The following is a 9,241-nucleotide window of genomic DNA, read 5'->3' as shown; positions in this document are numbered from 1 at the left end:
TAGACTTGGGGTAGAAGAGGAATTTAATAATAAATAATAATAATATCTGACCTGCTAATCGCCCTTTCTCGCAGTCGGAGACTGAATTACTAAGGGCACAGCTCAATGAGGTCGCACCGAAGGAGTTGTGCTGCCGGCTAGGTGCTCGGCCCCTGAACGCGACCCATGTATGACCTCGGAGCACAGCCCCACAGCCTGATGGAATAGGCCGGGAGTCGATTTTGAGGAGGGAGGAAAACCGGAGTACCCGGAGAAACACCCTCAGAGTCAGATTGAGATCGACTGAAACTCAGCCCACATACGACCCGAGCCCAGAGTTGAACCTGGGTCGCAGAGATGGGAGGCACGGTTGATGACAACTAAACCACCCTGACTCCCCTATAGAATTTATACTGGAACTCTGCATTTTGCCGGACAAAATGACGCAAGTTGACAAAACACTAAATGTAAGGCAAAAAGTGGCAAAGAAGACCCTCGCTTGTAAGGATAAAATAGAAATGTGTGCTTACCTTGAGCAATAGCACAAAGAAAGAAGAGGCTTATAACCTGGTTCTGCACATGGTTATATTCGATTGCAATTTCATTTGCAGAACAATGCCTCTATGAAAGAAAGGTGAATTGCGCATGCGCAGGGAAGTACGCATAATAAGGGAGAATGCATGGGGAAAGAGAACTCAACATTTAAGTCTCTGGAACAGTAAAGGTTGAGGAACGGTTAGGGTTTAGGGTATAGTTCAAGCTGTTACTGCACATGTATATGTGTCTATTTGTTCAGCACCATGTTTCATACATTGTTGAAACACAACTTTGCCATTTGCATCTTCCCAACTCATGGATGGCAGTGTTTCAGTGCAGATGTCCTGTGCAGCCACTCTTAATGGCTATCAAATTCGGATATACATGTACCGCATAACATTTTTAAGCACCAATGGTAACTCAAATTACCTCTCATAATAAATTAAAATACCTCACATGTTAAGCAAATTACCAACTATTGATTAAATTTTTATATGTGGCTACAGAACATTTGGCCAGATTCCTAAAACCACTATAAAGTCTTTAAATTTTGGTAAGCTAGAAAATGGTACTCGCAGTCCTGTGTTTGAAAGACACTCCCATCCAACATTTGAATTTCAGACAACTCCTGACTACAAATATCAATAATACCTTGTTCCTGATCACTGTGTGGGTTTGTTCCTGCAGCCGCTGAAGCAACATCAGCACAGCCGGCTTCTGCCTGGTCCGGATCTATTGGAAAACAAACAACATAATCTTCAGTCAGGCTGAAACAACCCTAATCCTATACATGCAAAATTGCTCTTGACAATGAATTGCAAAATGATTTTCTCTTAAGTAGAAAAATTACATCTCACCCTCGCAAAGCGTGCTTGTTCATTTTTAAAACCAAAATCATGTTACTTTGTAAAACTATGATTGTTATCAAGATATCTTGCCCAATGCAATGGTTGGACTGAATCATACAGTACCGCTCAAATGTAAGTTACCACCCTCGTGCGCGACACGAATCGCGATGGTAAGAAGTCTGTAAGTGCAGTGGCTTGACGCTCGCGCGCGATTTTAATTGACCTTTTTGTTTCAAAATTTAAATGTGGACGGTGTTTGTGAAAGGCCCATTTTCGAAGAAAATAGGCCAATGATAAATTGCACTATCTTCGTATGTAAAAATGTGGCAATTTCCGACTACATTTCATTGTTTACAAAGCTTCATTCGCCGATCGACAAACCGTGAATCAAGCGCTTTTGTAAGGTAAGTAAGTTTTTGTGTTATTTTTTCATTTTCAAGGTAATAATCCTTGGTTTGTGTTTCCTTTAGGAGACTCGCTCTGAAAATTTTAAACGTAAATTTTAACCCAATGGTCAAAGAATCAATTAAACGCTTCAGATAATTTATGCCTTATCGAGTTGCGAACTTAAGATTGTGGACGCTAACAGCACTGCTGACATATTGTTGTTATGTAGAAAGGATTTTTTGGAATAAAGTTAATTGTAGTTTTATTCTAAATTATTATTGGTTGCTGTTATTATGTTCATGTGCGAGCGCGAGAACAAATTCATCCTTACATTGCGCATGAAATTTCGTTTTCATGGTTTGTGGATATTTAAAGAATGTATGTTTCAAACGCTCTAAAACTTTTGCGGTTGGCAAGAAATTTTAGCAACGCACAATGGATATCGTTTTTGTAGGAATTTTTCCACTAAGTGGACGATGTTTCAACGAAATTTGTGAATGAGTTTTAGAAACACCCTGTATGAAGAATTTATTTTCCATTGGGATTTTCGTTTGTAAACTACAATCTTGGACAGAATAAAATGGAACAGAAATGCCCCCTCTCCCCCAAATCAAGGATGGAGGTGCGTGAAGGCCAAAACGCGCCATTTTCACATCACTGATTTGGGGGGAGGGGTGGTCTCAATGTTCCATTTAATTTGTCCAAGATTGTCTGTGGAGGCTATGACGTCACAAATTCAAGATTTGGTCAATTAAGAGGTCATATGTCAACACATTAATCGTCCGAAACCACTGGCCTCTGACGCAGTCACGCTCGTCGCTAGTGTTGCTATGTTGAGATACTGCATGGAAGATATTTTAAGAAAAGCGGAGGGTATAAAAAAGCCAAACTTAAAATGAAAATTTGCCAGTACGATTAAGAGTAAGGGTATAACTCTACGTAGAATTGACGCAAAAAAAGCCACCGAGAAAAAGAATACCCGAGGAAACAAAAGTAAGAGTTAGAGTTCTCAAGCCCACTACTGATCTTACTCTGAAAGCATTTCTGGGGGGTTAATCGATAAAACTATAGGGTCTATGTACGGTCACATCGCCGAGATTAAACGAAGAAATGGCAAAAGACTCAAGCATTAAAGTAGCGCTTTTAAAGCTTTGTAGAGCACTTGAATGGTTTTACATGACATTAAAACGTTTGAGGCACGATTTACGAGACTTTTTATACGATTAACGTCTGTTTTGAGACGCTTTTCAACGGTTAAGCACGGTTAACAAGCAATGGAAAAAAGTGTCAATCTGTTTTGTCACCTTTCTGGCCAGACGACAAAATCTTGAAAAATCGACAAAATTCGTTGCCGATAGCCCGCAAATCGTGCCCATCAACACTTTTCTGAACGTAAATCATGCCCTATTTTTCAGCGTGGAAAAATCAGAAGATAGATCATGTAAATATGGCCAACAAATTTAAGGGAGCGCAAATGCAGTTCTTAAAAATTCAACAAGTTTGCATATTGGGTATGGTTGGCGCACGGATGCAAAGTCTAAAGCGTAGAATGTGGTTAGGTTGGATAGTTGGATGGGGTAGGTAATCTGTGGTGGAAGGTTCGAATTCTCCTTACATCCGATTTCTTTCTTTTTGTTTTTCTTTTTTTTTCCCCAATAGTCTTATTCTCTTTTTTGTTTGCAATTTATGTTCTCATTTTATAGGCCTCCTGCTTTAAACGTAAATATAGCTTATGAAAATAATTACAGTCAACTCTCAGGTATTCGGATGATGTAACTTTTGAGCGAACGAGAGCAGATTTCGTGTCGTGATTACCCCATATACTACTGGTAACGCCAAGCAGGGGCTCATGGACAATCTTGGACAGAATAAAATGGAACAGAAATGCCCCCTCTCCCCCAAATCAAGGATGAAGGTGCGTGAAGGCCAAAACGCGCCATTTTCACATCACTGATTTTGGGGGGAGGGGTGGTCTCAATGTTCCATTTAATTTGTCCAAGATTGTAGATACATGACATTGTGTTTATTGACGCTTAAACGTCGTCTCCTTATGGCAATTTCAACGTGGATTTTTTTCATTGATATTGTGACAGTCTATCGCTAATTTCCAAACAAATGAAGAAAATCAGACCCACACATGATCGACGATCACTTTAAGATGTGGGAAAGAAACTTGCATGGATCGATTTGAAGCCAACTCCACGCATTTATTAACTTTACAGAGAAGATCGCCAATACAACTACGCATTGTTTTCGTTACGAATTTTTTCCACCAAATGGTCGATGTTTCAAAGAAATCATCGCTTGTTTGCATGTCAAGAATTTATTTTTCATCGGAATTTCCGCTTGTAAACCAGATGCATGTTTATTGTCCCTTAAACGTCGTCTCCAATTCGCAAATTCGCAGTTTGCAATTTAGACGATTCCCATACATTTTAACAAATCAAAAATCGCCTTGGCTTACTCACGCAACCGCAGAGAGATAATTTGTACGGGAAATTGATTGATTTCGCGTAACACATTAGTTCCTAATATATGCCAGAAATTTACGCTTTGATTATTCTCGCGCTACGCCAATCACGTCGCGCGCGACAGGAATCGCGTAGCGCGATTTGCGTCGCGCAGGAAATGCGACGCGAGGTGGTAACTTACTTTTGAGCGGTACTGTAACAGCCTTGAAAATTATCTCAATCTACTCAACCATGCACCACGATTGTCATCAAGATAAATTATCTGTCCCACAATGAACCAGTAAATAGAAAAAAAATTACCAGAATCTTCACGTTTATTCTTCTTCCCCCGGTATATTTGCAAAAGATTGTCTCGCAGAACATCCTTTACTGACTTCTGACCTTGCTTTTTAGACATTTTCTATCACCACTGTACAAGGAAACAGAATTTCAGTGAAACAGGGTCAGTGTTTTGTTTCTGATAAAGATATAAAAAAATAAAATCAAGATTAATCAGCATCACAACCATTCATCAGATTCGCCTGCTCACCTAGAGTTCAAGCAGGAGGGCGATTTTAAAATTCTTTTTCTTTTTAATTGATGGGATTAGGTGAAATGAGGTGGGAGGAAAGGTAAGAACCAGCCCAGTGCTCAGATGTACCAGTGGCAGCAAGGTTCAGTGCATGCACTCTTCACATCAAGGGACTGACTGGAAAATCAGCTGTCATACCTACTTCCACTCCAAACGTACACTACAGGGAAGGAAGGCAGGGTAGAGTTAAAGGTGTGGAAGAAACATGCAGGCAGGTTAGGAATTCACGACATTAAGCAGGTTTTGTGGAAGTTTTCATAGGGTGGATGTACACAAGGTTTTGAAGTGAGCCATAACTGAGCACTTTGGTGGGATTTTGACCTGGGCCAAATGCAATTTGGAGCCACATTGATTTGAAAAGCAGCTGAGAGCTATTCCAAGTTATATTTGGGACAAGTTTCAGATCCAACTACACATACTAGTACCTTAAAATAACATTTTCAGAAGAATGGCAAAGGACGGATTGGTCGTGTTTACAGAAATTAACTTCACGCCTGCAGACTTGTAATACAAGACTGAAGGACTAGAACTCTCAGAATTTCTAGAATTTATTTGCAAGCTAAATCTAGCTATGGCTCAACACCCCTTCCCCTAAAAGGCATACCCTGGGTATTTAACTCTTTGTCTCGCCAGAGGTTGGGAAAGTTTTTTCCTAAAACAGAGAAGTGGGGAATTTGAAGTTGATATTGTGTGTCCCAGTGCTTGCACCCTTTTGGGGAATGATAGAAAGACTTCGAGCCAAGGACATAGCAATGAAAAGTGAGCAATTTTCTCACTAAATTTAGCTTTCAATGATGAAATGATATATGATCACAGCTTCACTTGAACTTAGCTTTGTAAAGTGTCTTTATACCCATTCAGACCATGTCCTTTTAACTCAAACTTCCACATACAGGTCCCATGCATGGCTCAAATATGCCTTCCATAAATCTGTTATATATGCAGCTATAGCTGGGTGAAGAAAGGATACTCGAAAAAGATTTTCTCTGACTTTTGTGGATAATCCATAATTTAATTTTTATTATACAGACTGTGATCAATAAAATACTAGGATTTTGCTTCTTATGAAAAAGTCATATCTTCACCATGCGCAATGAAGATATTTCCATTTTTCACGCGAGGATGTAGGTGTCGTCATGGTAACTAACATGATCATCCAATAAAACATGAGCTTCCCCTTCATTGTGAGATACTCTTGTGCTGTAATATAATTCTTCTGTACTACATTAACATTTTTTTTGCACCATTTGGCATGATCATGATTTGTTTTTCATAACTTTCATATCTTGTTTCATGTTTTTGCAACATGCACATTTTAGCCGTTGGTGACAACTTTTTCATCACTTCAAAAATAAATAAAACAAGTTGTTTTTAATCCAGACATTTCATCAATATCTATATACCGGTAATAAACAGAACATTACATGGCCACTTGGGGATACGATATCTTCTCGTACTGACAGTAAACTGTTGATGGGCCACACTGTCACAATTACCAAACATTACTGTGCAAATTTCACTCACCTCCATCACATGTACATGTATTAATAAAGTTAGCACGAAAATTGTCAAAGATCGTGTAGTAAACTTCTGGCGCGCCCTAGAAATCTTTAACTGAAACGAATTTGGCTTATTTGATGCTAAACCAGCTCTAACTCAGTTGCTGTGTTGTTTTGATTAAAATAATGGGCTTTATCAAGAAACAAATCAAGACCTACTTGTGTTTAATATTCTCAGATTTCTCAAAAGCATTTGACTCTGTATCTCACAAACGGCTGTTACTCAAATTAAAATGCCACGGGATTGATGGTCCACTACTCCATTGGTTCAAATGCTTTTTGACTGACTGTAAACAACACATTGTTTTTCGAGGAACTTACTCATCTTGTCCTTGCGAAACGCCGGGGTCCTACAGGGCACGATCTTGGGCCCAAGTTTGTTTCTCATTTATGATGATAATTGTATCTTCTAATATCTCCACTACTTTGAGAATGTTTGCTGATGACACAAAAATGTACAGAGACCTGTCAGACAAAGCAAGGGACGCTGAAGCCCTATATTTTGACTCCACTATCTAATCAGACACAACACGACTACCTGGGGCCGTAACTCAATCACAACACAACTGTGTACAGGGGCATGAAGGACAGCAAGCACCACAAGCCGGTTTATTTTGCTTACCATATGCATAAAAACTCCGCTCTACATGTAGCATAACATACTTGATGGTACTGACCTCCTAAAAACTTGTTAAAGGAAAAGTACACTGGGCACCTGCCAGATACGAAAACCCAAAACCCTTCGGGAATGAGGGAACGTATTCTCCAAACCCTATGCAAGTGCCACTACCCCATGGAGGCTAACCTAGACTGATTCAAATCCCTAACGGTTCACTATTTGTACGACAAATTACCCATAATCCCCACCAGACAACCGGACCCAGTCCACTGGTCCGTGCTGGCAAAATATCCATTTCTGCCAATTTCGTAGGCTACAACTGTCAGAAATAGCATAATCTGATGTATCCTGGGCATCTAAATGGCAACTGCATCATAACTCCGACATGTGCGAAGTAATATGTACAACACACAAACGAGATCTTTCCCTCCCCATATATTTATTGGATAAGAGGCTTAAAACCAGAAAGTGCGTTAGAATGTCCTCCCAGAAATGTAGAAGGGCTTGCATTGATTGAAATAAAGGTTGATAGAAATTTACCGTATTTACCCGTGTATAAGTCGACCTTTTATAGCCTCAAGAGAAGCTCCAAAAATCGCCCTCGACTTATACATGGGTCAAAGATTTCGAGCCAAGTTCCAGCTAAATAATTTATTCAAAATAAACATCATAATGTGATCGTTGGGCATAACGAACGCAGTGGACGAAATACTTCAAAATGAATGACGAAAGACTTCAAAATGAATGTAATTAAGCAATTCCAGTTGAAATGAAAAAGGATTTGTTTTACTTTAAATGTTGAAGATACTCACAAGCACAAATATGAAATAGACACTGGAAATTTTCGTTTTCCAAAGGCGGAAAGCTCTAAAAAACATTCTTGTTTCTTCAAATAAAACGCGATCCTTCAACGGCTTAGTAACCTGGCACAATTCCTCGTGTTTGCGTGCAAGCATGATCGTCACTCGTGTTGCCTGAAAATGCTGGTTGGTAATGATTGTTTTTTATTCTTTATACAAACCTGGATGATTTAAATGCTTTTGCAAACTTTGTATTGTTTGGTTTATGAGTTTTGTTTCGTTTGCCATGTGATAAATTATAAGTCAAGCACCAATTAAACCTTGCACATTTCGCATCGTTTTTGAAGTTATTTTCAAAGATTGACTCCTGCTTCTGTGATGTTGTGCTTATCCTCTAAAGCCCTTTATCCTTGAACAACGAAACAGGTTAGTTTGAGGTTTACATGTTCGATTTTCTGAGAACTTTTTCGAAATTCAAGGACAAAATGCCCGCACATACAACAACCGCTGAACCACAAAACTATTAAGCGCTTGAGGCCCTTAATTGTTTGTGAATCCACAGTTTCAGAAATCGAAGAATGCAAGATTAATATCCCATGAACATTTAGCAAAGAAATTACTCAAAATTGGTTAGGATTACCCTCTCACCTCAGCACAGACTCCCACTGACAGTGTGCTCTTGTTTTGCCTCTTTGAGTCTCCTATTATAAAGAGCAGAGAGAGAGGATTACCTACCATCATTAAGGCGGGGGGGGGGAGGTGCAGTTGAAGGTTTGCATAACTGTCTTGAATCTCCCAACTTCCCCTTGTGTTTAGATGAGGCTATGTAAACACCGAAAATATCCTCTACTGCTTAAATAGAACATACATTCTGTACTTGGCAATGTGTTATGTAACAAAGAGCTACCAAAAAGAACTGCAACAAAAAAAGGTCTTGTGCACTTTTCTAATGTTAAGAAGAAACCCTGAATCAAATAACCTACATTGTGTATACTTTACTTAAAACTGCAAGCACAATCATTCATGATAATAAATCGAAGCAGAAAGGAACAATACAACAGCAATATCTATCAATTAATATTATTCTATGACGGCACGCTAGATGAGAGTTCGGTTATTACATGTATTTGTCTGACGAAAGAGACAATGATCACAAGGAAAACTCGTCAAAGATGACTGATTGTCTGCTGTAGGCTTCAATGGCGACGTGGTGTGTGATTGTTGAAATAATAATGCCAGACACTCTGTCAACTCCGAATAGCAAACATTTTCATGCCATCTTCGTTTATACAGCATTTCACAAAATATGTGATGCAACAATGCATACACTAAGAAGGAAAACACTACCTGAAAGTGATTAAACCATTGCAAATAAGTGTTTTGTTTCTTGCTCTATTTCTCTCGGCTTAACAGTGTTCTTCATGGAAAATTTCTCTTCTTCTCTTTCCTCGTCTTCTTTGAGACTTTCTT

The 9,241-nt window shown here is 39.1% G+C and overlaps 1 long non-coding RNA gene across 1 annotated transcript in view; it reads right to left on the bottom strand.

The window, feature by feature from the left end:
* Nucleotides 1-1,167: 1,167 nt before the first annotated feature.
* The window catches only part of LOC138035918 (uncharacterized), a 10,154-nt gene continuing 2,080 nt past the window's right edge, over nt 1,168-9,241 (bottom strand). Inside the window, exons 2-4 of the long non-coding RNA XR_011129792.1 lie at nt 8,420-8,472; nt 4,523-4,631; nt 1,168-1,248 (exon numbers count right to left, since the gene is read on the bottom strand). This is a non-coding gene — a long non-coding RNA (uncharacterized lncRNA). The remainder of the gene's footprint in view (nt 1,249-4,522; nt 4,632-8,419; nt 8,473-9,241) is intronic.

The sequence above is a fragment of the Montipora capricornis genome, unplaced genomic scaffold, assembly GCF_036669925.1.
Source record: "Montipora capricornis isolate CH-2021 unplaced genomic scaffold, ASM3666992v2 scaffold_437, whole genome shotgun sequence".
Lineage (NCBI taxonomy): Eukaryota > Metazoa > Cnidaria > Anthozoa > Scleractinia > Acroporidae > Montipora > Montipora capricornis.
The sequence above is the reverse complement of the archived record's forward strand: the minus strand, read 5'-3'. Positions and strand labels throughout refer to the sequence as shown.